Source organism: Pseudophryne corroboree, chromosome 6 (assembly GCF_028390025.1).
Source record: "Pseudophryne corroboree isolate aPseCor3 chromosome 6, aPseCor3.hap2, whole genome shotgun sequence".
Classification (NCBI taxonomy): Eukaryota; Metazoa; Chordata; class Amphibia; order Anura; family Myobatrachidae; genus Pseudophryne; species Pseudophryne corroboree.
Window position 1 is genome coordinate 761,516,428 of NC_086449.1, and position 14,574 is coordinate 761,531,001.

Sequence of the window (14,574 nt, forward strand, 5' to 3'; positions counted from 1 at the left end):
GCACAGTAGTGTCCGAGTCACATTACACCGCACAGTAGTGTCCGAGTCACATTACACTGCACAGTAGTGTCCGAGTCGCATTACACCGCACAGTAGTGTCCGAGTCGCATTACACCGCACAGTAGTGTCCGAGTCGCATTACACCGCACAGTAGTGTCCGAGTCGCATTACACCGCACAGTAGTGTCCGAGTCGCATTACACCGCACAGTAGTGTCCGAGTCGCATTACACCGCACAGTAGTGTCCGAGTCGCATTACACCGCACAGTAGTGTCCGAGTCGCATTACACCGCACAGTAGTGTTCGAGTCACATTACACCGCACAGTAGTGTCCGAGTCGCATTACACCGCACAGTAGTGTCCAAGTCACATTACACCGCACGGCAGCATCCGATATTTACATTACACTGTACACTAGTGTCCGAGTCACATTACACCGCACAGCAGCGTCTGATAGTCACATTACACCGCACAGTAGTGTCCGAGTCACATTACACCATACGGCAGCGTCCGATAGTTACAATACACCGCACGGCAGCGTCCGATAGTTACAATACACTGCACAGCAGCGTCTGATAGTTACATTACACCGCACAGCAGTATCCGATAGTTACAATACACTGCACAGTAGTATCCGAGTCACATTACACCGCAAGTCAGCGTCCAATAGTTACAATACACCGCATGGCAGCGTCCAATAGTTACAATACACCGCATGGCAGCGTCCAATAGTTACAATACACCGCACGGCAGCGTCCAATAGTTACATTACACCGCATGGCAGCGTCCAATAGTTACAATACACCACACGGCAGCGTCCGATAGTTACAATACACCACACGGCAGCGTCCAATAGTTACAATACACCACACGGCAGCGTCCGATAGTTACAATACACCACACGGCAGCGTCCGATAGTCACATTACACCGCACAGGAGCGTCCGATAGATACATTACACCGCAAGGTAGTGTCCGTATACACACTGTCCGGAATTCAATTGATTATCATGCATGATAAATTAAAACGGCAGCGTCCGATAGTTACATTACACCGCACGGCAGCGTTTGATAGTTACATTACACCGCAAGGTAGTGTCCGAGTCACATTACACTACAAGGCAGTGTCCGATAGTTACATTACATCGCACGGCAGCGTTCGATAGTTACATTACACCGCACGGCAGCGTCTGATACTCACATTACACCGCACGGCAGCGTCCGATAGTCACATTACACAGCACGGCAGCGTCCGATAGGTACATTACACTGCACGGCAGCGTCCGATAGTTACATTACACCGCACGGCAGCGTTCGATAGTTACATTACATCGCACGGCAGCGTCCGATAGTTACATTACACCGCACATCAGCGTCCGATAGTTACATTACACCGCACGGCAGCGTTCGATAGTTACATTACATCGCACGGCAGCGTCCGATAGTTACATTACACCGCTCGGCAGCGTTCGATAGTTACATTACATCGCACGGCAGCGTTCGATAGTTACATTACATCGCACGGCAGCGTCCGATAGTTACATTACACCGCACGGCAGCGTCCGATAGTTACATTACACCGCACGGCAGCGTTCGATAGTTACATTACACCGCACGGCAGCGTCCGATAGTTACATTACACCGCACGGCAGCGTCCGATAGTTACATTACACCGCACGGCAGCGTCCGATAGTTACATTACATCGCACGGCAGCGTCCGATAGTTACATTACACCGCACGGCAGCGTCCGATAGTTACATTACACCGCACGGCAGCGTCCGATAGTTACATTACATCGCACGGCAGCGTCCGATAGTTACATTACACCGCACGGCAGCGTTCGATAGTTACATTACATCGCACGGCAGCGTCCGATAGTTACATTACACTGCACCGCAGCGTCTGATAGTTACATTACACCGCACGGCAGCGTCAGATAGTCACATTACACCGCACGGCAGCGTCTGATAGGTACATTACACCGCACGGCAGCGTTCGATAGTTACATTACATCGCACGGCAGCGTCCGATAGTCACATTACACCGCACGGCAGCGTCTGATATTCACATTACACCGCACGGCAGCGTCTGATAGTTACATTACACCGCACGGCAGCGTTCGATAGTTACATTACATCGCACGGCAGCGTCCGATAGTTACATTACACCGCACGGCAGCGTCCGATAGTTACATTACACCGCACGGCAGCGTCCGATAGTTACATTACACCGCACGGCAGCGTCCGATAGTCACATTACACCGCACGGCAGCGTCTGATATTCACATTACACCGCACGGCAGCGTCCGATAGTTACATTACACCGCACGGCAGCGTCCGATAGTTACATTACATCGCACGGCAGCGTCCGATAGTTACATTACACCGCACGGCAGCGTCCGATAGTTACATTACACCGCACGGCAGCGTCCGATAGTTACATTACACCGCACGGCAGCGTCTGATAGTCACATTACACTGCATGGCAGCGTCCGATAGTTACATTACACTGCATGGCAGCGTCTGATAGTCACATTATACCGCAAGGCAGCGTCCGATAGTTACATTACACCGCAAGGCAGCGTCCGATAGTTACATTACACCGCAAGGCAGCGTCCGATAGTTACATTACACCGCAAGGCAGCATCCGATAGTTACATTACACCGCAAGGCAGCGTCCGATAGTTACATTACACCGCAAGGCAGCGTCCGATAGTTACATTACACCGCACGGCAGCGTACAATAGTCGCATTACACCGCACGGCAGCATCCGATAGTCACATTACACCATACATCAGCGTCCGACAGTTACATTACACCACTCAGTAGTGTCCTAGTCACATTACACTACATGGCAGCGTCCGATAGTTACATTACACCGAGCGGCAGCGTCCGATAGTCACATTACACCGCAAGGTAGTATCCTAGTCATATTACACTACACGGCAGCGTCCGATAGTTACATTACACCGAGCGGCAGCGTCCAATAGTCACATTACACCGCAAGGTAGTGTCCGAGTCACATTACACTACAAGGCAGTGTCCGATAGTTACATTACACCGCACGGCAGCGTCCAATAGTTACATTACACCGCACGGCAGCGTCCAATAGTTACATTACACCGCACGGCAGCGTCCAATAGTTACATTACACCGCATGGCAGCGTCTGATAGTCACATTACACCACAAGGTAGTGTCCGTATACACACTGGCCGGAATTCAATTGATTACCCTGCATGATAAATTATAACAGTATGCCATAAGGTCACAGAACATGCACACATAACTTTAAGTGTGAGAAAGTCCTGGGCATAGGGCTACACAGCATATACTCCTTTGTACCTCAAACCGCAGCTGCAGAACACCTCACAGATCACACAGGCGGGGAGCACTGCACTGCAGTGTACTGTCCAGTGGGCGGGGCTTAGAACGGCCCGGGGGTGTGGCTTCAGGCAACAGGGGCCAGGGGGCTCAGCAGTGGAAGAACCAGGGGGCAGAGTAAGTTTATAAAGGTCCCACAGAGACACAGCTTGGGATGGCAAGTGAGAAGAACTTTGAGCAATCGTGGGCACAGCTATAGATGCACCAGGAGGCGGAGCTTATCGCGATCTGGGGGAGGAGCTTATTTCGATCCTGGGTATGTGCTTCATTGGGCAGTGACAGCAGTATGCAGCTTCAGAGGGGATAGGCAGAGTTCTGTCTCTCCGTGACAGGAGTCGAGTGAGGGAATGCTATTGGTGATGACGGGAGAAAAGTTTTTTTTTTTCCTGTCAACACTATCTGAACTGCAGGGGATCTGTGGGCCTATTTCCAGTGGGGGGCCTGGAGCTGCAGCTCCATCCGCCCCATTGATAATCCGGCCCTGTCCTCCGGGCACATTTTCTAAACTGAGTCTGGTAGGAGGGGCATGGAGGGAGGAGCCAGCCTGCACTATCAAATTCTTAAAGTGCCCATGGCTCCTAGTGGACCTGACTATACCCCATGGTACTAAATGGAACCCCAATATCCTCTAGGACGTAAGAGAAAACAGTTGTGACACATCTGCGCTTTTGCCACCAGAACCCATAACAGCCTCCGACTGTCAATCACTTTGCAAGGAAATCCTAACTGCAAGTGGCATCACTAAGGTACCTTGCGCAGTGCAACCATGATACATGCACAGTCAGCCGATAATCGCTCAGCTCCATATATATTGGCAATGCATACTGTACATTTCTGATTCAGGCCCTTAATTAGGAGACAGATCCAATTAACTGCTTACTGAGGCTCTGTGGGATCAGCCCATGGCTATGTGAGCAGAAAGCAGCCACCGGAATTGGCAGGTTTACCTGTGGCTCATGGCTAATTTAATCTGGCCCTAGGCCTGCCACTCATTCTGTATTAACCAATCTTCATGTCCAAGTTCCACGGAAGAAAAAAAATTAAATAAAACAAGTGCATAAAAGTATTTTATTTTTCAAATCACTTTTTTAACAACACAAAACTTTAAAAGCAATAAATAGGAAACACAAGCTGTTTTTATGGAAAAATATGCTGGCACTCACCTAAAGTGACAAGTTGATACTAGAGATGTGCACCGGAAATTTTTCGGGTTTTGTGTTTTGGATTCGGTTCCGCGGCCGTGTTTTGGATTCGGACGCGTTTTGGCAAAACCTCCCTGAAAATTTTTTGTCGGATTCGGGTGTGTTTTGGATTTGGGTGTTTTTTTCAAAAAACCCTCAAAAACAGCTTAAACGATAGAATTTGGGGGTAATTTTGATCCTATAGTATTATTAACCTCAATAACCATAATTTCCACTCATTTCCAGTCTATTCTGAACACCTCACACCTCACAATATTATTTTTAGTCCTAAAATTTGCACCGAGATCGCTGGATGACTAAGCTAAGCGACCCAAGAGGGCGGCACAAACACCTGGCCCATCTAGGAGTGGCACTGCAGTGTCAGACAGGATGGCACTTAAAAAAATAGTCCCCAAACAGCACATGATGCAAAGAAAAGAGAAAAAGAGGTGCACTGTGGTCGCTGGACGGCTAAGCTAAGCGACCTAAACACCTCAATATCACAGGAATTATTTGTTCGAATCAATGGTATTATTGGTCCAAATCACTGGAAGAAAATGACAAAATCACAGGAATTATTTGTTCGAATCAATGGTATTATTGGTCCAAATCACTGGGAGAAAATGACAAAATCACAGGAATTATTCGTTCTAATCAATGGTATTATTGGTCCAAATCACTGGAAGAAAATGACAAAATCACAGGAATTATTTGTTCTAATCAATGGTATTATTGGTCCAAATCACTGGAAGAAAATGACAAAATCACAGGAATTATTTGTTCTAATCAATGGTATTATTGGTCCAAATCACTGGAAGAAAATGACAAAATCACAGGAATTATTTGTTCTAATCAATGGTATTATTGGTCCAAATCACTGGAAGAAAATGACAAAATCACAGGAATTATTCGTTCTAATCAATGGTATTATTGGTCCAAATCACTAGAAGAAAATTACAAAATCACTGGAATCATTTGGCAAGATCACTGTAATTAATAATTAATTATAAATCACTGATATTAATTGGTAAAATCTCGCTATCGCCTGCCTAGTGAAGTGGAATCTAGATGGGATTTTGTACCGGGGACACAATAACTTCATCAATTGTCTAAATCCCAATGCACTAATGGCGGAAAACGGGCGCACGTCTAACAGCGCACTGATTATACTGAGAACTGATTATACTGATCAATCACTAATTATACTGAGCACTGATTTTACTGAGCACTGATGATACTACGGAGAACTGACACTGAGCAGCGAGAGCAGCACTGGACTATTGTACTGTCAGGGCCGGCTCCAGGCCTACTAGCACCCTGAGCGAGAAAATTTAAAAGTGCCCCCCCACCCTTGCGCGCTCCTGGAAAAGTGGGCGTGGCCTCCTGGAAAAGTGGGCGTGGTCTCGCCCCCCAGCAGTGCCAGCTACACATGACATGCCCTCCAGCAGTGCCAGCTACACATGACATGCCCTCCAGCAGTGCCAGCTACACGTGACATGACTCCCAGCAGTGCCAGCTACACATGATAGTGTTCACTTTTTAGGGCAGGTTGCTGATCACAGGGAGGGCACATTTTTAAGTTAGGTGGGCAAAATGATGAACATATTGTAATGCTTGTTGTTCCCATTTCCACATGCTAAAGCATGGACAGTGCGCGCCGAAGGCGCGCAGCAAAAATTTAGGGGAGTTACTTCGTGGGGAAGGTGCGTAGCCACATTATAGTGGCAATTCACATTACACCACACAGTAGTGCAGCTAATACACATTGCACCAGGTAGAACCTCCTATAAGAGCACGTTAGACACATTGCGCCAGGTAGAGCACTGAGACACACTGCCCAGCCACAGACGCCTAGCGGGAACACTACATGATATGCCCCCTAGCAGTGCCTGCTACACATGACATTCCCCCCAGCAGTGCCAGCTACAGGTGACATGCCCCCCAGCAGTGCCAGCTACATAAATGGCCACACAGTTCCAGATGGATAAATGCCCCCACAGCGCAGATATGCCCCCACAGTGCCAGATACATTAATGCCCTCACAGTGCAAGATATGCCCCCACAGTGCAAGAAATGCCCCCACAGTGCCAGATACATAAATGCCCCCACGGTGCCAGATACATAAATGCCCCCACGGTGCCAGATACATAAATGCCCCCACGGTGCCAGATACATAAATGCCCCCACGGTGCCTGATACATAAATGCCCCCACGGTGCCTGATACATAAATGCCCCCACGGTGCCTGATACATAAATGCCCCCACGGTGCCTGATACATAAATGCCCCCACAGTGCCTGATACATAAATGCCCCCACAGTGCCAGATATGCCCCCACAGTGCCAGATATGCCCCCACAGAGCCAGATAAATGCCCCCACAGTGCCAGATAAATGCCCCCATAGTGCAAGATAAATGCCCCCACAGTGCCAGATAAATGCCCCCACAGAGCCAGATAAATGCCCCCACAGAGCCAGATATGCCCCCACAGTGCCAGATAAATGCATACATAAATGCCCCCACAGTGCCAGATATGCCCCCACAGTGCCAGATATGCCCCCACAGAGCCAGATAAATGCCCCCACAGTGCCAGATAAATGCCCCCATAGTGCAAGATAAATGCCCCCACAGTGCCAGATAAATGCCCCCACAGAGCCAGATAAATGCCCCCACAGAGCCAGATATGCCCCCACAGTGCCAGATAAATGCCCCCACAGAGCCAGATAAATGCCCCCACAGTGCCAGATATGCCCCCACAGTGCCAGATATGCCCCCCACAGAGCCAGAAATGCCCCCACAGTGCCAGATAAATGCCCCCACAGTGCCATAAATGCCCCCACAGTGCCAGATAAATGCCCCCACAGTGCCAGAAATGCCCCCACAGTGCCAGATAAATGCCCCCACAGTGCCAGAAATGCCCCCCACAGAGCCAAAAATGCCCCCTGTGTGCCAGAAATGCCCCCACAGTGCGGATCCCCCCCCAAAATACCTGCGGCGATGGGGAGGAGTACTGGTGTCCGCCTGTCCGAGTGCGGGAGTGCTGGCGGGCGGCCGGGCGAGTGAGCCTGGGTCTGGGTCCGGGTGCGGGCGGGCGGCCACTTGCGTGCGCTATGCACGTTGCGCGGCGCCGGCGTCTGACGTTAGACACCGGCGCCGCGCAGCGCGCATAGCGCACACACGGTGGGACGGGCCAATGCTATGCTGCACACACAGGGCCGGCTCCAGCATCGAATATGGCGGCGCCAGTGCGGCGCCCATTAAGGGTGGCGCCCTGCGCGGCCGCTCTATTCGAACATGCCTAGAGCCGGCCCTGTGTACTGTAGTATACTGGTCACCACAATGCTGCACTGTACTACTATATATATATACTGCTCACAACAATGCAGCACAGATATGGATACTTGAAGTGACACGGAGCTGCAAGATACAGCAATGGACTACTGTACTGTACTACTATAATGTTGGTCACCAAAATGCTGCACTGTACTACTATATATACTGCTCACAACAATGCAGCACAGATATGGATGGATACTTGCAGTGACACGGAGCTGCAAGATACAGCAATGGCCTACTGTACTGTACAACTATATACTGTTGGTCACCAAAATGCTGCACTGTACTACTATATATACTGTAAATACCAAATTGCTTTCTAACAAATATTTAAAATGCCAGCTTTAATTTATACTGCGGACGCCAGGCGCATCTTAGTACCATATACGATAAAAGTGCGCTGTATGTCGCAAAACACTACATCCCTTAAGAGAAAACAATACACCCACACATTATCTGAGTTCCAAAGCTCATTGATGTATATATTTGTTACTAAAAGGATATGTATTCAATATATCACAATGTGCGGTATACATATAGGTGGTCATTCCGAGTTGTTCGCTATATTTTTCGTTCGCACAAGGTATGTGCAAATTTGCGATCATGTTGCAAAATTGCGAAATTCCGCCCCCAACGTGTTTTTGCTAATTCGTACGCAGTATTACACAAAGTGGGCGTACGCCAAATGACATCACAGTAATGCAAATCCATCGCATTAACACAAACCTCATCGTAAAAATACTAACTTTTAGTAGATTTACACATTTGTCTTAAAATTGCACACGCTTTTGTTTAAAAAATGCACAGCAATGGTTTTTTTTCACTTTTAAGTTAAATAAGGCTCCACAAGCCTTCCTCAATTACGAATCCAATTAGTGTAATGATTGTTAATGGTCATGACCAATTAAGTCTCCAAATAATACCTGTCGAACACTTTGTAGGCATAATTTGCCATTAACATTCTAAATAAGTTATTTTTAATATAGTTTTTTTTTTTTTTTTTTTTTTTTTTTTTAGACGTATAGTGTGTGAATAAATGTGTTAACATGTTTTGATAATCAATAAGCTCCTAACTATTTTTTTTTATCGGTATAAATGTTAAATTCACATTCTTAAGTTACATGTCAGATATGTTTAAGTGAACCAATTTCTGCTAGGCAATCTGCAGTTCGTTTATTGCATAAATAACACCCGATTATCTTGAATAAAATGTTTTATTTTTTTTTTTTATTTTTTTTTTTTTAAGTTTTTTTTTTTTTTTTTTGGTTAGACCAATTTTAGCATTACATCTACTGTTGCCAGTAAATTTTGGAGTTGCTGGCGCATGCTGCCCAGAATTTGGGCCAAACTTGTGGGATCTCCAACCGCAACATCTGAAATTAAGATGCAAAATAAACATTAATAACTTCATTACATTACCTATTATACAAACAAGGCACAAAGCACACTTTAATGCAGGCATGTCCAAACTGCGGACCTCCAGCTGTTGTGAAACTACATATACCAGCATGCCTTGACACAGTTTTGGGGTCAGAGAATGCAAAACTGTGTCAGGGCATGCTGGGATGTGTAGTTTCACAGCAGCTGGAGGGTCGCAGTTTGGACAGGCCTGCTTTAATGCCTAAGTGACTACATCATGGCTGTTTTAAGGATAAATCAGTAGCAGAACAACACACAAGCCTGCTCAGCAATGTTTTTTAGTTTATTTAAGGTACATTTACTACTACGGGAGATCTATTTAAGATGGGACGTTGACCATAGCAACAAATCAAATTATACATATTATCTTGTAGAAGTGGTCCAAAAAAATACAAGTATAATCTTATTGGTTGCTATGGCCAACATCCCATGTTAAAGAGAACTACCATCTTAGTAAATGTTACACTATGTTGGCATTCATTCACATCTGGAGTGAAGAGAATTCAATTTTTGGGTGTTTGGCCCTGCATCATCACACTGCATATCAACATCTTCAGAAGGACAACATATCCTAGCATGCCCACACTCCCTGAAAGGCGACCTTACTAAATAAGGTCAAACAGGTTTGGATAAATACAATAAGCATTTTGTGAGTCTAACTTTCACACCACAAATCATTGTGTTGTTTGGCAGGCTAACAAAGTGAAGCATGTGATTAGAAAGTGCAAACATTATGAATACACAGGCACAAGTGTAAAAGACTAACAACATACTAAACTCCACTCAGGTATAAATGTTAGCCTGAAAACCGAGCACATATAAACCATGTTGTCCTGGCAACCCTATCGAACTAATGAGTGTCGACCTAGAGTGGACACACAAAACATTGCACACATAAACACTGTACATATAATGACACTCTCAAAAATTTCAAGGCAACATGTAGAACATGAATAATAACACAAATATTTTTCCTTGGTACAAGATTTCCAACAGTACAACAGTGCATGTTTTGACATTGTAAGTGTAAGTAGGTAATCATTATTTTAAAAATGTAAAAACACTTACTTTCCTCTGCAACATGTTGAACCCCAACAATTTCTTCAGGGGCTTCTTCTGCCCATTCACTGGGTGGGGAAGGCGGCTGGATGGGGGAAGGAGGCTGGATGGGGGAAGGAGGCTGGATGGGGGAAGGAGGAGGGATTGGGGAAGGAGGAGGGATGGGGGAAGGAGGCTGGATGGGGGAAGGAGGAGGGATTGGGGATGTTATTTCAGAGGGTGTGTCTGATTGAGAGGGCGAGGGGGGCGGAGAGAGTGTTTGGCCAATAGAGGGTGAGGGGGGCTGAGAAGGGGAGTTGGAAGGAGAAGGGGACTGGGAAGGAGGAGAAGGGGGCACAGAAGGAGAAGGGGACTGGGAAGGAGGAGAAGGGGGCACAGAAGGAGAAGGAGAAGGGGACTGGGAAGGAGGAGAAGGGGGCACAGAAGGAGAAGGAGAGGTGGGCTGGGAAGCTGAGGTGGACTGGGAAGCTGAGGTGGACTGGGAAGCTGAGGGGGACTGGGAAGCTGAGGGGGACTGGGAAGGGGAGGGGGGCTGAGAAGGGGCCTCATCTTGCCTCCCTGCAGCAGCTTGCCGTTGTGGTGGTCCTAGAATGATATATGTATTATATTTTGTGTTGCATGTCAAATTTAATAAACACCATTTGACAATTACACTGTTCTGTCCCATGTAAAAGACACAGGGATAACATTTTTTTATTTTTAAAAATTAAAAATCTGTTGATGTTGTCCATAGCAACCAATCTGATTATACATAACATTTTTGAAGCTCATTACTGAATCTATTCCATTGAGTCATATTGATTGGTATAGGCAACATCACCAGATCTCTATTCAACCCACCTTATTATATTGACACCACTGATCAAGTTATTTGGTACAGTTTCCAGCCTGTGTAGCTATTCAGGACAACATGCACTTGTTTAGAATCACTTTGCTACAGTCAGTACTGCTTGCCCTAACCACACACACTCTCATATTTATTAAACAAGTTCAGTCCGTGTGGCAATTTACATACTATCACTCAGTGTACATTTGCACAGTGTATGCTAATAATCTCTGTGTTATGTAATGTAACTTACTGCGTGCACGTAGTCGGCGTATTTGCTGGCGGAGCTCCGCCAACAGTTCAAGAGTCCTCCTGCGGAGATCACTCCATCTCCTCTCCAGTTGGATGATGGTCCGCCTGCTGCGGACGCGAGTCCTCAGTAGGTGGCGGGCCTCCGCGTAGGCCTGGCGCTTAACCCGATTTGGGATAAATCGCCCTACGAGGCCTACGCGGCGGTCCATCACCGCTACCAGTACGCGGAGCTCCCGCCTGGTAAAAGGTGCTGCACGCATCATGGCAATGGCGTTTTCCTTATTTGGGCATATATTTATAGTGTGTGTTGGCATGTGATTGGTCGAAAATATATGCTGTCATCTAAATAAACTTTATTGATGTGTGCATTGTCAAAACTTTATTGCTGGCTGCAGTGCTGTGAAGAGTAGAGGGGTGTTCGCTAGAGCGGAAATACGCAGTCGCGGAAGTGTATGACAATAAACGCACCAATTACACACACACACACACACACACACACACACACACACACACACACACACACACTTTTATGAGAAAAATAAAAAAACCAGTGTACTCACCACTATTTGAATGAGCAATCAGCTGCACAGTCACAAAGTGTTCAACATTTAGTATCATATGTTGTTTGATATTTTTAAGAAAATAGAAATGGTAATTAAAAATTTTAGTCTAAAATTTTATAACAAATTTATAAAAATGAAAGCAAAAACACACATTGTAAGGTTAACATGTTACAATATTTACATAAACAGATAAGAATATATTCACACACACCAAAACAATTACACAATGAGCTTTCAATAGCTACCTGAATGACATCATAGCAAAATAAACACAGACAGTGATTTTCTATCTTAAAAATGTATAAAATAATATAAACTATACCTGAAATATTCTTGCACAATGCGTGCCCTTACTTCATTGCCCCTCCGGGAAACACTCCCCCCACCGTATCTCCGCCCAACCCCTGGCTCCTCATCAGGCAATTCCTCTGTTTGAGGAAGCTCCACGCGACTCCTTACAGCGATGTTATGGAGGATAGCGCACAGGACCACTATTTTACTTGCCATCTCCGGCGAATACATGATGTCGCCACCAGTGCGGTGGAGCACACGAAAACGTCCTTTAAGTACACCAATTGTGCGCTCCACCAGCTGTCTAGTGGCAGTAAGCGCGGAGTTAAATGCCGTCTGTGGTCCTGGCCTGGGCTTACTGTAAGGAGTCATGAGCCAGGGGGTGCAAGGATATCCACGGTCTCCTGTTTGATGAAAAATAAATATTTTAAGTATAATATTATATTTTCAAAATATTTTGATTCATAAAAATAAAAAAAAACTCACCCAATAACCACATGTCTTGTCCTTGCCTCGATCTTAATCTCTGCCATATCCCTGATTGTCTAATTACATAGTCATCATGGGAGTTCCCCGGGAACTTCGCATTCAGAGACAGGATCTGGAGGGATGGCCCACAAACAACCATTACATTCAGAGAATTAAACAGTTTCCTGTTTCTATAAATTTCTTCATTATGTCTTGGTGGCACAATAGCTACATGTGTGCCATCCACAACCCCAATAACATGTGGGAAGTGACTACCACCTTCCTCAAATTGCCGCTTCACCACATCTAGGGCACCAACATCCAAAGGCATAGCAATAAATTGCTTTACACGCTTGATGAAAGCCTGGCTGACACGCCGTAGGACCTTACTGAACTGGCCCTGCGACATGCCAACCAGATCTCCCACCACATGCTGGTATGAACCAGTGGCAACAAAATGTAACACAGCAAGGAATTGTGTCAATGGTGTTATTGCTGTAGGATACCGAATTGAAGATCACTCTCTATTATGGAGAGAGTGTCTAGGATTAGATGAGGTGGCAGCCTGTATCTTCGCAAAACCACATCATCAGGCATCCCAAAAAGGAGGACACGGGTACGGAAAATTGGTGGCCTAGCACGCCTCCGTTGCCTTGGTTGATGAGGAGCCGGTTGCGGTTGAAGGGCTGGCAGCGGTTGGGGTGGGAGTGGTTCCGTGGGCTGGGGTGGAAGGGCTTCAGCAGCCACAAAAATCGACATCACCAACTTAAAATGAATGTAAGAATATTTTTTTAAAAACATAAATTCAAAACACACATTGTCATCCATAATCAAAGTCAAAGTGTATGGGTGTTAACTTACTCCAGGAGCATACGACATTTCTTCAGGAATAAATGACGGGACAAAATTTCAAAATTGGAAACAAAAGTGAAATATAAAATTAACAAAGTATTTCAAACATAGGTTAACATCACAATTCAAAAAGTTTGAAAGATTACAAACATACCCATATAATAACAGCAACAATATATATTATAACAACTAAGTATGAATAATGTAACTGAGTTTTATAATTAGATCATAAATATTAAAAAAGGGGTCCCTTTAGTAGGTATTACAGCCAAGACCAGCCCTACTTTGAGCATAATAAATAAAAACTTGGAAACATCCTTAAACATATTTTTTAAAAACATTAATGTGCCAAAAAACATAAGATACACACTTTTTACACACACATACTCCAGTACACACATGGATAGGGTACTTACCTGCTCAATAAATGGCAAGTCACTTGCTGCAGAAAAATCCAAAAATAAAAATGGCTAATTGCCCACAAAGAAAATAAGGATAATGACTCCAAATAAATGACACCTACAAGAGACACACAAGGAGGCTAAGAGCACAAAAAAACTTCAAAACAAATATTAATTACACACTGTAAAGTACAGGTTCCCAAAAATAAAATATGGCATACTAATCCATTTAAATAACAAACATATATCCTCCCAAATACAGAAACCCACCTCCATTGCACCACCAAACATACTTGCCTTTACAAATGACTAATGTAGGAATACTCACAAACGAAACTTTGCAAAACAAACACTACGCTCTACATGCTATAAGCTAATAAACTGACATCTGTATGCTTGACAATGCAAAAAATACTCACTCTGCAAAGTACAAAAGACGACCACCTTCTCTGACTAAACACACCAGCTACTTCCATCATACACCTGTGTGAATTTACGCTGCACACGTACCTATAAAAACTTACACACCTATGCGTACAAACATGTCA